Raw genomic sequence first — 21,669 nt, forward strand, 5'->3', positions numbered from 1 at the left:
TAACAAAATGTGTTCATGAGATATTTGGGTCTTATAGCCAGTGATGTGCACAAAATCATTGTAATGAGAGAGGAAATCACATGCTTGTTAGGGTGTCTTTAGTGTTACTGTTATCCACCACGTATATAGCGCCCACCAAGTCATAAGTAAGGCATTCCTAAGGCATTCGATGAATAAAGATTTCTGAATACAATACCTTGGTAGTCAGGCAGTTGCTTTTTAAAACCATGCATTAATCACCGGTAGCGTGTTTTGAATGAAAGTGTAAGTTATGTACGCTCAAGTGCCTTTTAAAAGTCTTGTAAGGGCCTGATTTAGACTTTGGTGGAAGGGAATTTTACTCCGTCAGTGCAACGGACTAAAGTCCTCCGTCACCCTGAGGGAGTACTCGGCTGCAAGATTTTGAGATGATTGCTGGCCCTGTAAACATCTCTTGCATTTACGGGAACTGCTGTTAGATGGATGGCTCCATCAACATGACAGAGCAGCATGTCAAACTTTCGACTTTTGTTTTTTTATTTACAAAAATAAAATTCCAAAATGGGATCTTTTTTTCAAATGCCGCCCTTGCCATGGGACATTTCTACGATGGGGTGGGGGTCATTTTCAAGTTTTACTGCCCCTTACCTCCCTGTTTTAAATTGCGGTGAAGGACAGGGAATACTTGCTATTTGTTTGCCCACTCAAAATAGGGTGGGCGGACAAATTGTGAAACCATCTATGGCCATTACTCTGTTTGGCAGTCGGAGGTGTAGATCAGTCACAAAGACGGAGTAGTCTCTGCCATCAACATACTAATTGTGGCTGGTGGACCTTCTGCTCCGTGGAGAATGTATTCCATTGCCGTTGTGATAGAGTACCCTCTACATCAAACTCTAATATGGGCACTAAGATAGCACAAATATATGTTTATGTGCCACATCCATCTGCCGAACGATTTTCTGTCTGTAGCAGAGGACTGTCTGCTATTTTGTGTTCAGGGTGGATGTATGTTTCAGTCCTTTAAACCAGTGTTGTCCAACCTTTTTATCGCCGCGGACCGGTAAATGTTTGATAATTTTTCCGTGGCCCGCTTGTCCCATTGTGTGACAAGCGGGCCACGGAAAAATTATCAAACATTTACCGCCCGCCACAGTGGGGCGGCCCGGTGCCGATTGATCCACGGATCGGCACCGGTCCGCGGCCCGGGGGTTGGGGAACACTGCTTTAAACATTTAAACATAACCGCTGGCCTAAAAAGTCCTTTCAGAAGTAGTTTCCACCCTTCCCCTGGTACTCAACAGCAAAAAGGCTATTGAGGGTGATGACGCAGAAAAGAAGGTTTTACATTTATTAGCGCATAAACGTAGTGCTGCAATAATCAAGTGTGACTTTAACCGAACTAATAAAGATTGTACGGGGACAAATGTGCCCTCAGAGTAGTTCGCCAACATTTATAAGCGTGCTTTATATAACGTGATGTATTAGAATTGTACTAATCTGACATAACCGTAAACGTGTGCCATGATTTGCTTGTTTGAAATGTTTTAACTTAGCATAACTTTAGTGGAGGCTTCGGCCTAGTTGCCTTGTCTCACGGTTTAGATGCTCGTGTTTTTCTAATGTGCTAATAAACGTGTATTCTTGCTTGAAGCTGTACTTTTCCAGTGAGATCGGTTCACATGCTTATCTTTAAGGTTTCGTGCCAGCCTGGCATCTTCTTCTTTGCTCCAAGGTCAATCTGCAGGTGCAGACAATGGAAGCTCTGAAAGTGAGTTAATTGGTAAAATATGTTGCAACTTACGTTCCCGACTCCAAGGATAATGTATGCCTAGGTAGAAGCTTGTGAATTGTTGTTTTTGATTGGACAATTTGAAGCCAACCTATGAACCCTCCAATGGAAGACCCTACTGGATTTGAACTGTTGTTTATTTAAACCTGGTGCACATGAAGAAAGCAGCCATTACCCGGACATTATTGCCATTAGCCATTTGCCATTAGCCATTAGACATTGCAGCCATTATGGCCCATCTTGCCGACCTCGTCATTTTGCCATCTTCTACGATGCCAATTGATGTTCGACGCCATTTTGAATGAGACTGTGATGCTTTCTCTAATCGAGAGAAAGAGACTTTAAGTAATTCTCGCCCTAGAGACTTTAACTTTGATTTGCCCCTTTACATAAAGTAGTAGTTTTGTCCTTTCATCTTGCCGCTGTGAGGCAATTGCCCCGTCCACCCTGCCCCCTTTGCCCCGTCCCATGCTGATCGAATCCGGTACCTGTGAGACGAAGACTTCCTTGAATGCTGATTGAATTTGGTAAATATGAAAGGAAAATGTACAATTGCATTGTGTTTCTTTTTAGGTAACCAACTGCTGATTTTTGATAAGAGCCCTAGTTAGGAGTTTTCCAAATCAATGTTGCTAAATTGTTTTTGCATGAAATCCCACATGCAGATGCTAATTTGAGGTTACATGAGGATTCATTTGATGCACGATGCAATATGAGACCTTGTTATGCTGACTAATGTATGCAATTAGCCCATTACAGATTATAGTTTTAGTGGTTTGCGTTGCTATTATCGAATGCATTGTTATTCAAATGCTGCATAGATTGCATCTTTTTCGCCGTTATGGACAGCTATTAATGTTCATTTACATATATCATTTGGTGTTGAGACACATTTATATCGTGCTAGCTTTGTTAATATAGGGAAATAAATACATTAACTTTGAATAAACTGGTGTGGTTATTCATGGCCGAAAGGTCATGGTTCGCCGAAATGTTTTTCTGGATTAATTGTGAAGTGTTATGTTGATCAGGGCATTGCTTATGTTCGTTATTGATTATTGATTTGATTAAATTGACTAATCTCGGGTGAAGAGAGCCCCACTTGGTCAAAAGATTCATCGACCCAAGAGCGTCCAGATACAGGTAATTTATTAGGACGGAACGCTCTATCAGTAGATGGTAGCAGAGGACGGTTTCGCCCTTTGGGACCCCACTCGAGAGGTAACGGTTTCGCCCTTTGGGACCCCACTCGAGAGGTAACGGTTTTGCCCTTTGGGACCCCACTCGAGAGGTAACGGTTTCGCCCTTTGGGACCCCACTCGAGAGGTATATGGTGTTGAATTGAAGGTTGCGCTCTTTGAGACCCCACTCGAGAAGTATATGGTGTTGAATTAGATTTTTTCTTGGGTAAAACAGATTGAGAGAATGATGATGCCCTAAGTCCCCCGCGACTTTCCCGGGATCTCGGAGCTTGCGAATGGAGAGAATGGAGGTGTGAAATCGGCATTGGCGGTACTAGTGACGGTATGAGTGAAGTCAGGGTTTTGCGCTTGCACAGCTTATTGCCGCAGATTGTTTGAAAAGGTTGCGAGGATTTTAGAGAATAGCGGAGGTGCGACTCCGAGTGTGAGAGTCGGGAAGTCGTCGAACTTCATGTGTATGTGGGGCTTTGTGCAGAAAAAGGTCCACGTGGTTGTTGTTGTTGAGACGGGCCCTGCGAGGTCAAGAGACTCCGGAGTATGTTGAAAAGTGTATGAGACACTTGTTTTATGTTGTGGTCTGGTCGGTTTAATAGGTTGACCGGGCGTGGTCAACGAGTCGGTACGTGTGTTAAGGGAGTGAAAGAAAACTTCGACTTCGGGCTTTGACAAATTCTAAGTGCACTAGAATAGATCACTGACAAGTTGAGAGCAGAGTCTGCGGGTCAGAATTTGCTTGCGAAAGTGGGGACCGAGAAAGATGGAATAACTGCCGAGGCTAGTGAAAAATCCCTAAGGTCCTGAAGCGATTGTGTTACCCTTCCTGTAGTAAACCGACAGATCTGCTTTATTATTATTTGGTTGCTCGCGATACATGCCAGAAGTTGTTACGAGAGGAGCTAAGTGAAGGAGGACAAGCCGCAAGGCTTTGTCAGCCGCAGTGTGTGTGAGTGTGACGTCACTAGGAGCCGCGCTGGGATAGGTTGGTTGCAGAGAAGGGTCGCGCACGGATTGGACGCAGTCCGTGGGGCTCGATTGGAAGGGGAAAGGCAAGCGAAGAGTATTCCGGGAATTAAAGTCACTTATTGATTACAAATTTTGTGAAATAAAAGACGAGAAAATGAAATTTTTTAAAGCATTAAAGAGTGCGATGAAGGGGGAGTCTTACATTAAAGCGAGCGTAGGAGAGGAGACGCCACCCGAAGGTACACCAGCTTACATTGTAATGGAGGAAAGGGGGGTAGCTCCGTGCCTTTGGCTAAAGCAATGGCACAAGCTGACAGAGAGACATGGGAGCGTAGCGTTCCCGATCCACGGGACATTCAATATAAGGATCCTAGAGAATTTGAGATTCGCGATGTACGACATGAAGGTACCTCCAAGGCCAGCACAGTTTGAGGCTCTAGCGATTTGGGAACTAATGGCTAGACAGCAACAGCAAAAGAAGTTCGAGGCCAGGATAAGAAAGGTAGAAAAGACACTAGCGGACGCTAGGTGGGATAATGCACAGAAGGTGTGGAAGTCAGATATATTGCAGGGGATAAAATTGTTTCCCGCAATTGCTAAGGAAGAAAAGGCGACAGGCAAGAAAGCTACCTGTAAGACAAACAGGAGGTGTTCCAAAGATAGAGAGGACGAGGAAAAGTTAAGGAGAGAAGACGAGTCAGAGGATGAGGAGTTCATCATGCAATTGCTGAACGACCGTCCACCACCTTATGCAGAGAATGAACAAGGTCCAAGTACCAGTTCTGCCCCTCCGGCACCGGTACAGAATAATGAAACTCCGAATTCAGAAACGCCATCGGGATCTAAGGACCCGAGTTTACTGTTCACCCCGCAGATACCGCAGGTTAGGAGAATATATCCAGATGTGCCTATGTTGAAAACAGCAGAAAATTATCAGCCGCAGGTCCCAAGGTACTACAGCAGTGAGAACAGTACGGGAATGATTTTAGATCCAACCGTAATGGGAGTACAGAATGGTCGCAACCCAACATTGGCACAAGCTGAATCAACCCAGTTTTTGATGCCTCAAAAGCAGATGCAGGGGGGAACCGCACATGCTCAGATGACGGGGAGTCAGACGGGCATGCCGGCAATGATGACCCATAGTGTGGGAATGAACATGCCTCAGAACCTGGGGAATGGACAGAACCCAGATGCGATATCCCTACCCATTACTGTAGGTCCACCGGTACCTTTGTACACTCAGCCTAACTCAGGTATGAGCGGTCAAGGATCAGTGGTGCAGAATGGGACGGAAAGGAGGTGCATAGAAAACACTCCAGAGACAACTCCGATAGCGGCTCTGCCAACTGGATCTGGGTCCTTGATGGAGTTTAGTCCCATATGTGCTCAGTCAACAGTGGTGAGGTCGAGTCCCCCACTGATGATACCGCTATCATCGAACACTGAAAAGTTGCCGCAACCATCAATGGCAGTCGATGTGAATGCTACACTGATGGGGTTGAATGCGCAACAGCTGACACAGTGGTTCAACAGTCTGAATTCCACACAAAGCTCAGCCAGTGGGAAGGGAGAAGACTATCTGAATAAGGTCAGGTTGAACATGGAAGCAGAAGAATTGGTGGAAGGGACTATGGGTTTGAATAGGTTAGAGTCCTACTCGGAGGAAGAGCTGAGGTATCTATGTCCCAGGATTACGAGAGAAGTGAACAAGGTACATAGAAGGTTGCAAGAAATAGCTGACAAAAACGGGGTTGAGATAGACAAGACAAAACACTTGAGCAGGAGCTATAGATTGGATTTCGGGACCACAGACTTTGAACACATGAGGTCCGCAGGCATGAAAACGCACCTTAGAGAATTGCTGCAGAGTGCACAAGTGTGGAGGTGCTTAGACAAATGGGAAAGCAGATGGGCAAAGAAAAAGGAAAAGAGGAAAGACAGTGTCCCAGAGCATAAGGAGAAAAGACCACAGAGTAGTGATGCAATAACCATGTTACCAATGAGGGAGACAGCAGGGGGAAAATGAATACATGTACCGTGGCACAGGAGCGACATTCAGTCTTTTACGGATGATTTTCCCAAACTGAGAGAGAAACCGATTGAATGGTATCAACAGACTGATAGGTTTGTGAAGCTTGCAAAATGTTTTTGGGAAGACCTGAACACCCTCTTTGAGATTGTGGTTCCGGCAGATTTGTGGGAAGACTGCAAAAGGGCTGTAGGTTGGCCGACAAGTGAACCAGCGAGAGACAGGGATACGGGTGCACCATCACCTATTGTAATGAGCTTGTACTATAAGGTGATTGAGCATTTGAAGACGAAGGTTGCTGCGAAAAATGTGGATTGGCAGAAGATTGATCGAACTGCCCAAGAGGCTAAAGAGTCGATTCATGGTTACTATGAGAGGTTGTTGAAGGCGTTCAAGAACTACAGTGGCACGGAAACAATAGAGGCGAAGGACATGCTTCATTTTGTGTTTAGATTTGTGGAAGGGCTGAGACCAGAGATAAGTCAGATGATAAAGACGCATTTGATTTGTTGGCAGTCGAAACCGATTGATGAGGTGTTGAATTATGCGAAATACTGTAGCGACGAAATTGAAGTGAAACAGAAAAGGTTGAAAGAGAAAGTGATGATGATGCAACTTAAAGCAGCTCAGACAGGTTTGCAAGGGTTGCAAGGGTTCCAACAGCAGATACCGCAGCCGCAGCCGCAGGGAAACATGGTGTTTCAGCCACAGGCGAGAGGCAGAGGCAGAGGAGGCTTTGGGAGTAATGGTCCGGATTTGAACACTGTTGCGATTCCGAATGGTGTGCAGGCAATGAAAAGGGTGATGCCGTGTCACGTGTGCGGAATCGTCGGACATTGGAAACGCGAGTGCCCGATGGTGGTGCAGGAAGGTGCAGGTGTTGGTCAGCAAAACAATGATGTCAATGCATTCCAGACAATGAGGGGACCGAAAATGAGAGGTCCAAACCCACATTTTCAGACCATAAATCAGCTGCAGGGATTACAGCCCATGCAGCCGCAGCAGATGCAGATGCCCCGTATGCAGATGACGCAAATGCAGCCAATGCAACAGCAGTTTCCCATGGTACCTAATCAGCAAATGCAAATACCTTTGGCACCAGTGAGTCAGCAGCAAGTGATGGTTCCTCCACAGGTCTCGGGTCAGGTGATGAATACAAATGGCACAGTACAACAGTTCCCATTACACAGTGAGAATGGAATAAACAATGTATGGGAGAGTGAAAGTTCAGATGAGGAGGGAAATTGTGTGCTTGCAGCATCCTTGGAAGTTGATCAAAAGGGTCCATATGTGGAGGGAAGAGTTATGGGTCATCGTGTTTCATTCTTGGTTGACACAGGAGCCACACGTTCAACTGTTAGGAGCATTGAAGTACCAAATTTGCCACTCTCAGGGAGAACAGTTCAAGTAGTGGGAGTAGCAAACAGGCACCTGACGAACCCAATCACAGATCCAGTACAAGTCAGAATTGGTAACTATCAAGGGTCACATAATTTTGTGGTATGTGACTCAAGCCCGATAGCACTGTTAGGGAGAGAGCTATTGTGCAAATTGGGATGTTCGATTATGTGTTCGAACCATGGAATTAGAATTCAGACGAGCAGTGATGGGGAAGAAGAGGACAGTGTAGAAGGGGATGAGATGGAAACTGTCGATGAAGAATATCCTCTGATTAACCTTTTTCCGATGATAACTGAAGAAGATATTCCAGCTGAATTACGGGAAACAGTCGGAAAGGAAGTGTGGGATATGACAGGAAAAGAGGTGGGATTGGTGAAAGGAGTGGAACCAGTGAAAGTGACCGTAAAACCCAATGTAACCTTTCCCCAGACCCCACAATACCACATGGCACAAGACACCCTCATGAAAGTCGCCCAACTCATTGACGAGTTTGTAAAACAGGGAGTATTGAAAGAAGTGTTAAGCAGTCCATGTAATTCACCAATCATGGGACTAATAAAGCCGAGTGGAAAGGTCCGAATTGTGCAGGACTTGAGGAAAATAAATGACATCATAATTAAATGCTGCCCTGTAGTACCGAATCCAGCTGTGATAATGTTTCAAGTCCCTTGCGATGCCGAGTGGTTCTCAGTCATCGACTTGTCACAAGCATTCTTTTCGGTGCCTCTTCATGAGGACAGCCAATTTCTCTTTTGTTTCAAATTCTTAGACAGAGTTTACAGTTGGTGTCGAATTCCTCAAGGGTTTTCTGAGTCACCGTCAATTTTCAATCAGATTCTAAAGAAAGACTTGGAAGCGTTAGAATTGCCATTCGAGTCAACCCTAGTACAGTACATTGATGACTTACTGATTGCATCTAAGACAGAAAGTGGCTGCACAGCCGACACCATTGCTCTACTGAACCATTTGGGAAGGAATGGACACAAGGTGTCTCCTTCAAAGTTGCAGTTCTGTCAGAAGAAAGTGAAATACTTGGGTCATCAAATAGAGAAAGGGTCACGGAGAATAATGAAGGAAAGAATAACAAGTGTACTTCAAATGAGTCCACCAAAGACGAGGAGGGAGGTGAGGAAGTTTTTGGGGATGGTGAGCTACTGTCGCCAGTGGATTCCCAACTTCTCAGCTCTAGCAAAGCCTTTACTGAAACTGACCCAGAAGGATGCCTTGGATGAAATTGAGCTGAATGGAGATGAGATGGATGCTTTTATTGAATTGAAAGAATGCATGTGCAGGGCTCCAGCTTTAGGTATGCCTGATTACACAAAGCCTTTCACATTGTTTTGTCATGAACGTGATGCATGTTCTTTGTCTGTCTTGACCCAAGCCCATGGTGGCATAAACCGACCAGTAGCGTATTTTTCAGCTACTTTGGATCCGGTCGCAGCAGCACTGCCAGGGTGTTTGCGCGCTGTAGCAGCAGTTGGTATCAGCCTCACTCAGAGTGAAGGAATAGTGATGGGACACCCATTAACAGTCATGGTCCCTCACTCAGTTGAGATACTTTTGACCCGCTCCCGAATGCAACACATGACTGGAGCAAGACTCACAAGGTATGCAACAATAATTCTGGGCTCACAGAATGTGCAGCTAAAAAGGTGCACTACGTTGAATCCAGCAACCTTGCTTCCCGGTGAAAATGCTGAAATTGAGAACGCTGAAGACGTCGAGCATGACTGCCTTCAGGTGACTGAATTTTGCACAAAACCCCGACCTGACATTAAGGATACTAAGCTTGATGAAAATGACCAAATTGTTTTTGTTGATGGGTCATGTTTAAGAGATGCATTGGGAATATTGAAAGCAGGATATGCTGTATGTACTGTAACAGGTGTCTTGGAAGCGTCCTGGCTCCAAGGAGTCTATTCCGCACAAGTAGCAGAGCTTGTAGCCCTTACAAGAGCATGCCAACTGTCTACATTGATGAAGGTTACCATTTACACTGACAGTCAGTACGGGTTTGGAATTGTGCACGACTTTGGGCAATTATGGTCACAGAGAGGTTTCCTGACCTCTTCAGGGTCCCCAGTGAAAAACGGGGAGAGAATAAGGGAATTGTTACACGCCATTCAGATGCCAGCCGAAATTGCAGTGGTAAAGTGTAGTGCTCATACAAAAGGACTGGACTATGTTTCCCTGGGAAATGCATATGCGGATCAAGTCGCAAGATTTTGTGCCTTGAACTGTATATTGCTCAGGGATGAATGGAATTTGATAAGTGAGCCAGAGCTCGAACCAGCTGAAGCATTTGCCTTGAAGGTCGTGGATACAATGGATGAACTAAAAGCATTACAGAATAGCGTCAGGGAGGATGAAAGAGCTTCCTGGATTAAGTCACAATGTACAAGGAGACCAGATGAGTTATGGGTTTCAAATGAAGGAAAATTTGTTTTACCAAATAGTCTCTTATCGCAGCTAGCGCGGTTCTATCATGGGCAGGCTCACCTAGGGAGAGATGCCATGATAAGATTGTTCAAAACTGATTGGTTTAACCCCAGATTCTGTCAAGTTGCAGAAGCAGTTTGCCATCCTTGTGTCATTTGTCAGCAGATGAACCCAGGAAAGGGAACGGTTGTGAACATGAGCCACATTGGCAGGGCGAGTGGCCCGTTCAGCAGAATGCAGATGGACTTTATTGAGATGCCTGTGCATGGAGGTCTGAAGTATGTGTTGGTGATTGTGTGCATTTTTAGTCACTGGATTGAAGCATACCCCACACGTAGAAATGACAGCCTTACAGTTGCAAAACTATTGTTGAGGGAGTTGATACCACGTTTCGGATTCCCGATCTCTTTAGAATCAGATAGAGGAAGTCACTTCAATAACGAGGTGATAAAGTTACTTTGCGCAGCGCTGAACATTGAGCAAAAACTGCATTGTAGCTATCGCCCTGAAGCCTCAGGACTGGTGGAACAAATGAATGGTACACTGAAATCAAGAATGGCGAAAATATGTGCATCGACAAATTTGAAATGGCCTGACGCATTGCCTTTGGTGTTAATGTCAATGAGAAACACCCCTGACAGAAAGACTGGATTGTCCCCGCACGAAATTCTCATGGGCAGGGCCATGAGACTTCCTGCAGTTCCCGCAAACGCGCTTTTGAATATTACAGATGATATGGTGTTAGACTACTGCAAAGGTCTGGCTGACATGGTTCGCTCTTTCTCTCACCAGGTGGAAGCAACCACCTTGCCACCGATCCAAGGTCCAGGACACACACTGAAAGCAGGTGACTGGGTCGTGATAAAGAAGCACGTGAGGAAGTCGTGTCTGGAACCCCGTTGGAAAGGCCCTTTCCAAGTGATCCTGACGACCACTACCGCTGTGAAGTGTGCGGGAGTTCCCAACTGGATTCACGCCAGTCATACAAAGAAAGTGTTGTGTCCCACAGATGAGGAAGTTGAAGCGTAGAAACTGCCAGTATCTGATAACAAAGTGCCGAGCGCTGAGACAGAGCAAAACAGAACTAGAAGCGAACAGGCAGAAATAGAGGAGAGAGAAATATTGTCTGAGGACGAAACAACCGATTCACTTGGGGAAGACCAAGGAGAAACCTCAGACAGCGACGAAGCAGCTGAAGGTAACAAAGAGCCTGAAGCAGCTGAAAGTGACAAAGAGCCTGAAGAAAGTAACGGTGACAAAGGGCTCGAAAGAGGTGAAGAAGCAGGAGAGCCTGATCAGAGGAGGGCTTTCCCAGAAGCAGACAGTACAGAAAAAGAAAAGGAAAACCTGATTGACTCCCCAGAAGGAGGGGACAAGGCAGAACAGAACGAAACTGTTCAAACTTCCTCAGAAGAGATCGCAGGTCCATCAAGTGGACACAGTGCAAAGAGAAGACCAAGTATATCACCAGTAAAACTAAGAACTAGAGAAACGTTGAACGACAGTGAAGGGCCAAGAGTGAAAGAGAAAAGAAAGGAAGTGTCTGTCGTGGTACCAACATCAAGTGAAGAAAAAGACTTGGCCAAAGAGGAAAGTACCAGTGAGGCAGAATCAAAGAGAGATGCAAAATTGAAAAGGAAAAGGATACCAAACAGGAGATATTCCGGTCCAGAATGGGCATATGTAGTCAATGACGATTGGACCGACGAATTTGTATCTCTTAGCCTCGAGAACGAAGAAGAAGAGATACCAATAGAAAAGAAAAGTTTTATGGACACTATTGATTGAAAAACTGATAAATGACATTGCTTGCTATAATCTAACGTGATACAACCAGCTGAGCCATTGCTAAACCGGATGAGACATTTGCTAACTTGATAAGACTTTGATAACCTGATTGACTCTTAAACCCGATTTGAGACAACGTTGCTAATTGATAAAAGACTGAGTTATTGCCGAATTGAGACAAATGCTGCTAACCGATAAGTGACTGGGCTCCTGAAGAAAACTGTGTGAACATTGCGCTCGTTCAGCTTTGTAACTAATTGCTAAATCGTTTCTTTATAGGTGCTTTTAGCTCTCTGATTCTATACAGATCATGACTAAGTACGCTACACAAAACAGTAGAGTGAAATATTGTAAATATGCGTGTATAGGCTTGATAACTGCATGTGTACTAATAATAATGGCAATAGTGCTTGCAACGCGTGGTAAGGGTGAGAATGAGAAAACTGATGCTTCTACTTCTGCTCCTGTTACTGTCACTGAACTAACCGCATTGAAAAGACTAGAATTAGATGAGAGACACTTGCATGATAAGAAGGAACTTTCGTGTAATGTTTTCTATCGCCTACTAACAGAATATGTTGAGACTATGGATGCGAAAGATTGTTATGTGTGTACACAGATACCGACATCGGTAACGGAAGGGGTGAATTATCACCACATGCCTCTTACATATGGGATTACATGTAGTTTAGTAACTTCTAGATTTTATGGTCAAACTAACATACAGTATTTTTATTCAAATTATGATGTTACCTTTGCATATGTTCCTATAATAACGCAACTAAGCCAGATTGCTAAAGATTGGGATGCTAAAATAATGAGGGAATTTTTCGAGCCAATGCAACCTTTTGAAACAGCTCACGCTCATAGGGAAAACCTTACCTGCTCGCTCTCTGCAGTAGAAATAAGCTTTTTAGATCGCACAGATGATAGAAGGGCACAAATGAATGCGAAATTAGAAAAAGAACTAAGTAAGAGGACTTCAGTAGATAATTATGCTTTTGCCGCAATAAAAACACAAGGAAAAATAGCTTTAGACGCTTGGCATGTAGGGAAATTTTGTATATATCGTGGTGAATCTTATTATGATAACATTTTCGTGGGAGCGAGTGAATGTAAACATACGTTTATCTTTAAGGCCAAATGGACATTCATGCTGAACGGACTTGACCCTGTCATACCTGGTGTATATTACATTTGTGGGCATAATGCCTATTATCGTCTTCCAAAGGGATGGTGGGGGAGATGTTATTTGGGTATAGTGTTCCCAAAGGTTTATCAACTGGATGACCTATCAGTGATTCCAAAGACACCTGGATCTCATCGTATCCAGAAAAGAGAGACCGCAGCTGCTGTGGTAGGAGATATATTTGGAGCCATGATTCCTTCATTGGGAGTTGTGTTGAATTCCATCAAAATAAGAAAGTTGTCTACTATAGTGGATAACATGTTGACAAAGTTTTCGGGTGCTATAATCCTGATGGATGCTGAACTTGCAGCAGAAAGAGCTATGACTCTTCAAAACAGGCTTGCCCTAGACATTCTTTTAGCAAAGGATGGCGGCGTTTGCAAAATGCTTGGTGCGCGTCACTGTTGCACGTATATACCAGACAACAGTGTGAAGATTAAAACAATGCTTGCAAATCTAACAAAAGAGAGTGCAGACTTGAAGGAATTGAAAGAACCAGGAGTTTGGGAGAAGGTTGGAAAGGGAGTTGCTTCAGTGGGAAATTGGCTTGGTGGCATTTGGAATGGAATATTACTAAAAATAATACAGGGAATACTAATAATACTAATTTGCATCTTTGGGATTTGGGGAATAAAGAGGGGAATACTAATGATCATGGCAAGAATTAAGAGAAGGAAGGAAGAGAAAATGATGAAAAGAATGGCAGAAGAATACAAGGCAAGAACAAGGGGAACTAAAAGGCAAAGAGAACTGACAGAATTTTAATGGAATAAAATTTGTGGGAATAGTTTTGTGTGATGACAAATAGTCATCAGAGGAGGGATTGATGACGCAGAAACGAAGGTTTTACATTTATTAGCGCATAAACGTAGTGCTGCAATAATCAAGTGTGACTTTAACCGAACTAATAAAGATTGTACGGGGACAAATGTGCCCTCAGAGTAGTTCGCCAACATTTATAAGCGTGCTTTATATAACGTGATGTATTAGAATTGTACTAATCTGACATAACCGTAAACGTGTGCCATGATTTGCTTGTTTGAAATGTTTTAACTTAGCATAACTTTAGTGGAGGCTTCGGCCTAGTTGCCTTGTCTCACGGTTTAGATGCTCGTGTTTTTCTAATGTGCTAATAAACGTGTATTCTTGCTTGAAGCTGTACTTTTCCAGTGAGATCGGTTCACATGCTTATCTTTAAGGTTTCGTGCCAGCCTGGCATCTTCTTCTTTGCTCCAAGGTCAATCTGCAGGTGCAGACAATGGAAGCTCTGAAAGTGAGTTAATTGGTAAAATATGTTGCAACTTACGTTCCCGACTCCAAGGATAATGTATGCCTAGGTAGAAGCTTGTGAATTGTTGTTTTTGATTGGACAATTTGAAGCCAACCTATGAACCCTCCAATGGAAGACCCTACTGGATTTGAACTGTTGTTTATTTAAACCTGGTGCACAAGAAGAAAGCGGCCATTACCGGACATTATTGCCATTAGCCATTTGCCATTAGCCATTAGACATTGCAGCCATTATGGCCCATCTTGCCGACCTCGTCATTTTGCCATCTTCTACGATGCCAATTGATGTTCGACGCCATTTTGAATGAGACTGTGATGCTTTCTCTAATCGAGAGAAAGAGACTTTAAGTAATTCTCGCCCTAGAGACTTTAACTTTGATTTGCCCCTTTGCATAAAGTAGTAGTTTTGTCCTTTCATCTTGCCGCTGTGAGGCAATTGCCCCGTCCACCCTGCCCCCTTTGCCCCGTCCCATGCTGATCGAATCCGGTACCTGCGAGACGAAGACTTCCTTGAATGCTGATTGAATTTGGTAAATATGAAAGGAAAATGTACAATTGCATTGTGTTTCTTTTTAGGTAACCAACTGCTGATTTTTGATAAGAGCCCTAGTTAGGAGTTTTCCAAATCAATGTTGCTAAATTGTTTTTGCATGAAATCCCACATGCAGATGCTAATTTGAGGTTAGATGAGGATTCATTTGATGCACGATGCAATATGAGACCTTGTTATGCTGACTAATGTATGCAATTAGCCCATTACAGATTATAGTTTTAGTGGTTTGCGTTGCTATTATCGAATGCATTGTTATTCAAATACTGCATAGATTGCATCTTTTTCGCCGTTATGGACAGCTATTAATGTTCATTTACATATATCATTTGGTGTTGAGACACATTTATATCGTGCTAGCTTTGTTAATATAGGGAAATAAATTCATTAACTTTGAATAAACTGGTGTGGTTATTCATGGCCGAAAGGTCATGGTTCGCCGAAATGTTTTCTGGATTAATTGTGAAGTGTTATGTTGATCAGGGCATTGCTTATGTTCATTATTGATTATTGATTTGATTAAATTGACTAATCTCGGGTGAAGAGAGCCCCACTTGGTCAAAAGATTCATCGACCCAAGAGCGTCCAGATACAGGTAATTTATTAGGACGGAACGCTCTATCAAGGGTCTAAATGTGGAACACGTTCTCAGTCTGTGATGTCAATGACAGTCAGTGGGTGTATGAAGTCACTTCAGCTACCCCTTGTATTTTGATGACATGACATCAGTGCCACCACTACATTGTCTGTGACTAAAATACTGAAGAGTGATGTTATTATATCTTCATTCCTACAGGGGCGTACCGCAAGCCCCTGTAGATCAGGAGGGCCACTCAACCCGTATAGGGCGGACCATTTCACCCAAGACCAATGAATATCTGTGAGATCTAGGAGACTAAGGCGGCCCACTTCACATTCTTCAGGGGGTGGATGCATCATTTTGCATTACACCACTGCATATCCGTCCTTACGAATGATGATAAGACCGATAACTGATAGCCTCTGCAAGCAATAGCAAAAATACATCTTACAAATCTTTTAAACTAACCCATAATATGGCGTCTTACCCATAAATCCTCTTGTACCATAACAAGTTATGATACTTGACCTATAGCACAATGGGCACCATGTTCTCAATGGAGGGTCATAAGGGCTGGTGGAGCAATGGAGAATGCCGTTAAGTATCTTGGGACTTAGCTACTAATGACTACTCCTTGTTGCAGTTTTTATAAACCAGCACATAGCATGGAAAATAGGAGATGCTCATCAGGAGTGACATTCAGGGGAACTGCTGTAAATCTGAAATCTAAGAATATTCAACTAGAAAGAACCAGCTTAACACAAGGGCAAATCAGGTTTGCAAGTAAAGACACTTTTATGTTCCCCTCCAATACGGCTTAGACTAGATGTATGTTGCCAGAAGGGTGTTGTAGTAAATGACCATCTGTTGCATGGTGTACCACACAGATTTATGCCTTAACTGTTTTTACAAAACATAACCTTGTGTACTTTACCACTGCCCACCACTGGCGAAGTGCCTGTGCTCCACTCTTCCATATGATCAATATACCTGTATAACCCTAATTGGAATATTTACCTTACCTATAAGTCTCTAGAGTACGGTACAGCGTGTGCCAAGGGTCTCTAAATTAAATGTTACTAGTTGACTGCATCACCCATTGTGCCACCCACTACAGCGACCGTGAAAACACAACTGCAAGTCTACCACTGTAGCCTAAATGTGGAAGTTCTGAACTGCAAATTCAACCTGTCAAAATATTTATGACAGGCCTAAATCTTCCTCTTAAATATTAATAGATATCTCATAAGTAGACCTTGCTGTTCATAAGGCAGGGCACATAGTATTTAAAAGAAGGACATGTGAAAGTTCAATGTTAAACATCTCCTTACAGTGAAAAAGCCCCAAAAGCTATTTTCACTGCAGCAAGGCTGGCCGTTCCACAAGAAAACACTAGGTCATATTATCACATTTAATTATGCTAATTTGGTTAGGAAACAGCTAGAAATGTAATTCAAAGACTGTTTGTTATACAAAATCCAATTTAATGGCAATACTGATTTTTGAATAACTATTAAGGAAAGGTTACTCTTAGAAAGTTACTTTTTCCCTGCGGATCCATCTTTGTTCTCCCGTCCAGGCAGGCACTAATCCCAGAGGGAGAGGAACTGTCTCCAGAACTGATTTACAGTGACCACAGAGGAGGGATGCTCATTTACCTAGCCATGGGTGGGCATACAGGCTCCGCACAGGGGAAGAAAGGTTTTGCGATATTGGGTTTAGGGAGAGAATCACACTGTGGGATTATGTGCTGTTGGGCACATAGGAAGTGTTTAAAAGTGGTTAGTGTTGCCCATTGGACCATTTACCCTATTGAGTAGGGAAGGGCAGGAATCACCCAGATCCACAGACTGGTGCTAGGCACAAATGTGGCACTGACACTATGCTTCTCAGATTACTACTGGACCTGTGGAAGATTTTAGGAAGACTGAACCTGCTGTCTGAAACCCGAAAAGAGCCCAGATTACTGGACCTTCTCTCCTTCTTGTACCCAGGAAAAAGAAGTGGACCACAAGGGGCTTAAAGCTGACCTCCTGTTCAAGCTACAAGGACGCAAAAAACTACAAGAGGCCTTCCCTACAACTGCCCAGCTGACAACTTCCAACTGGATCTGACTTGGATTCTACTGCTGGCCTCTGCTGCAGTGAGTCTTGACCCACAAGTGTTGTCCCCAAGGTCCTGGGACATTGGTATGTGTCACAGTGTACTCCTCATATCATATCCTTAAACCTGGAACTTATAAAGTTTTGCCCTTAAAGATCTCCTGAGGACCGGATGTTGTGGTTTGCACTAGATCACTTGGCTGGAATGTGGTGACAATCACTTTGAGGTCACAGCATTCCAGGCAGTGTCAAGCTTCTGGGGGGGATTTGAATGTGGTTAGTTGCGATCGGTTCGCTGCCTGAGGAGGTTTGGAGAAACATGCTACATACCTAATAAAGGTTTATGAAGAACCTTTGAAGTGAAAAGCTTATTCTTAACACTGGCACTGTTAAAATTAAAATGTGGCTGAGTTAGCAGATCGCTGTCACTGTGAACTCTAGGTTAACAGTCCTCTGTTATCATATAACAGACATTGGAACTTAGAAACCCTTTTGCTGAAAAAATCTCTGGAGGACCAAGACCAACCTGCCAAACAGATCTTATAAAGGTGCATTGCTGTTGGGCTGATGATTCAGGATGCTCCCTCTCCAAGTTTTTTTGCAGCAGCAAACCTGGTTTAGCAGGACCTTGTGGACAAGGAATCACTGTCATGGAGCCCTCCCCCTTCAACTACAGCCTGCAACCTTGCCCCACTGAAAGCACCCAAGGTCTAAATAAGTGACTGAGGGCCTGATTTAGAGTGTGGCAAGGGGGTTCCTCCTTCACAAATGTGACAGATATCCTGGCTGCCAAATTACAATTTCCATAGGCTATAATGGAATTGTAATATGACTGATAGGATATCCATCATGTTCGTGATGGAGCAACCCCCACTGCCAAACTCTAAATCAGGCCTTGAGTCCGAATGTAGAAATCTTCACCAGGTAAAGGTACCAAAAGTATCTGGCTGGCGAGCGACCTTGCTTTGGTGTGAAATTCAAATTTCTCCTGCTCTGTGCTTTCCTGCCAAAAGTCAATGGCTTCACTGGTTCTTCATCGTGTGGCTTTCCGATGTTATGGGTCCCTTTTCGGCCACAGGGTTTGGTGGCGAAGGTACTGCATAGCAACAGCAATGGAGTATCCTCTCTGCCAAACTGAAGGTCTGTCCACCACATTTAGAGTTGGGCAGACCTTAAGTGTGTTGACTGCAGAGGCTACGCCATCTCTGCCACTGATATACACCTAAGACAGCCCCACACAGTAATGGCTGTGGAAAGTTTTGTCATTAGTCAGCCTACTCTATTTTGAGTGGGAGGACAAATGGCAAACTTTCTCTGTCTATTACCACCAGCTAAAGTCTGGCTGTAAGGGGCAGTGAAAACTGTAAAATGACCCCCAAGTCATGGGAGAAAACTCCCATGGTGAGGGGGTCATTTAAAAAAAGAAATCTCGCTTTGGAAATAAAAAAACGTTAAAAGTCAAACTTTCAAAACATTTACAGTGGCGAAGACTGTTCCCCGTCTTTCCAGGACACCTCTTGGCACTGGCAATGTAAAACAGAAGTCCCAGCAAGTGTCCCCAAAAGGGTGTGGGATTGGATGAGAGAGAGAGAAGAAAGATATTGGGGGTGATTCTAACCCTGGCGGTCGGTGATAAAGCGGCGGCCAACCCGCCAACAGGCCGGCGGTCCAAAAAATGGTATTCTGACCCTGGCGGGAACCGCCAACAGAGACCGCCACATTAACAGTCCGACCGCCACGGCGGTACAGACAAACAGCGCGGCGGTCACCGCCAACAGACAGGCGGCAGACAATGTACCGCCCACCCTATCACAACTCACCAATTCGCCACCTTTTCCGGGGCGGGAGCACCGAACACGGCGGAAACAGACTACGAACGGGGAAACGCTCACCTCTACGCACTCCACGAGGACGGAGGACAGCATGGAACCCGAATTAAACATCCTACCTGCTCTCGTCTACCTGCTCATCTACCACGAGTACGAACTCCGGCGCAGACGACAACGGTGAGTACTGCACCTACGACACAGGGGAGGGGGGAGGAGGAAAGGTTACGGCACACACATATGCGACCCCCACCACCCCCCAAACTATGTACACACCAATGCAGAGCAACAAGTCACAGTGACACCACCCAAACCCCCCGGAAAAATGCAAAGACATCATTAAATTGAGAATCAAAATTTATGTAAAAAATAGCCTCTGATAAGTGATGGTCAAATAACAATACAAATTATAAAAAATCAATTCAATATTTAGTGCAATCGATAAACCGAGGCAATTAGTCCTGCACATTGAACGAAATCCAAGTGTCCGTGGGCCAAAGTGTATCAACACATGGGCAAAGCCCACACAGGAGACCTGAGTCCTTTGGAGAGAACACTGCAGGGGCATCTGATGATAAAACTACAGGCACCTCAGGGGGAAGGGAAGGAGGGGGCACCACAGCCACATGAGTCCACAACGCCAGATCCACGAAGGGGCCACCATGCCCACTGTTCCATCCTGGGGAGTGCAAAGCCACAGTCTCTCAATGTCTCTACAGTGGTTGGATTGCCCACTGTGCCATCCTGGGGAGTGCAAAGCCACAGTCTCTCAATGTCTCTACAGTGGGTGGATTGCCCACTGTGCCATCCTGGGGAGTGCAAAGCCACAGTCATCAGGTGGATAACAGTCTCCACTGGTCAAGGAGGAGGCATGGTGGGCACAGTGAACTGTGAACAGTAGCTCGACACAGATCCGGTACTGTCATTGTGCCAGTGGTGCTTGAGACGGCGGGGCCCAGCGGAGCGGTGCTTGAGACGGTGGGGCCCAGCGGAGCGGTGCTTGAGACGGCGGGGCCCAGCGGAGCGGTGCTTGCAGGAAGGGCCCGGAGGAGCGGTGCTTGAGATGGCGGGGCCCAGCGGAGCGGTGCTTGCAGGAAGGGCCCAGCGGAGCGGTGCTTGAGACGGCGGGGCCCAGCGGAGCGGTGCTTGCAGGAAGGGCTCAGCGGAGCGGTGCTTGAGACGGCGGGGTCCAGCGGAGCGGTGCTTGCAGGAAGGGCCCAGCGGAGCGGTGCTTGAGACGGCGGGGCCCAGCGGAGCGGTGCTTGAGACGGCGGGGCCCAGCGGAGCGGTGCTTGCAGGAAGGGCCCAGCGGAGCGGTGCTTGAGACGGCGGGGCCCTGTTCAGCGGTGCTCTTCTGCACGGCGGGGCCCTGTTCAGCGGTGCTCTTCTGCACGGCGGGGCCCTCTTCAGCGGTGCTCTTCTGCACGGCGGGGCCCTCTTCAGCGGTGCTCTTCTGCACGGCAGGGCCCTGTTCAGCAGTGCTCTTCTGCACGGCGGGGCCCTGTTCAGCGGTGCTCTTCTGCAGGGCGGGGCCCTCTTCAGAGGTGCTCTTCTGCACGGCGGGGCCCTGTTCAGCGGTGCTCTTCTGCACGGCGGGGCCCTCTTCAGCGGTGCTTGTCCAGTAAACAAAGGGAGCCAGACCTGGCCTGGACTCCCTGCTCAGTCGCCCTCCGACCGTGCAGTTGCAGGACCCTTCGGTGACGGAGTCCTGGGCCCTTTGGTGTCCTTCCTTACAGCCGGGATGGGACTTGTGGGGCCCTCCTGCTCCGCGCTCCTGCTGGCTGACTTCTCCGCCCTGCTGCCCTTTCGCTACTTAGAAGAGGCTCTCTGGTCCTTGCCTCCCCTGGATGTTGTGGCAGGTGAAGTGGCCGAACTTTGGTCCTTGGGGGCAGCCGTGTCAGTCCTCTCACGGCGGCCCTTGAGTTTCCGTGTCCTCTTGCCTGGGGGTGGGCTGGCTGTCCCCATGCTGCTGATAGAAGTGTCACTGCTGCCAAAGGGTGGACTCCAGAACCCATGCACCACAGTGACACTCGAAGCTGGGCTGGTGGTGGCTGAGGTGCTCTTGGGACTCTTAGCAGATGGAGGGGGTGGGTCAGGGGAGGGAAAGAGGTTAAGATTTGAGAGGTAAACTTTTTTAGGACCAAGGTAAAGGGTGGGAGTAGTGGTGATGGGAGTGGAGGAAGAGGATGTGGTTGTAGGAGAGTCAGGTGTGCTGTGTTTGGGTGCAGGTGATTGTGACGTAGGCTGTCGTGAGGTGGATGGCTGTTGGGTGGGTGGCTGCCTGCGTTTGTGTGTCTTGGAAGAGGGGGTGACAGACACAGTGGGAGAGGACACAGGGGACTTGTAGATGGCAGTGGGGGTGGTGACTGCACTTGTGTGGACTGTACTGGAGGGTGTGCTGGTGATGGAAGCACTGGCTGATGGTGGTGTGCATGCAGGTGTGAGTGTAGACGTCACAGGGAGGGAGGAGGGAGAAGAGGAGGAGGGGGACACAGAGGTGGTAGTGACTGTTGGCATGTCTGCATCTGGGTGT

The sequence above is a fragment of the Pleurodeles waltl genome, chromosome 10, assembly GCF_031143425.1.
Source record: "Pleurodeles waltl isolate 20211129_DDA chromosome 10, aPleWal1.hap1.20221129, whole genome shotgun sequence".
Taxonomy (NCBI): Eukaryota; Metazoa; Chordata; class Amphibia; order Caudata; family Salamandridae; genus Pleurodeles; species Pleurodeles waltl.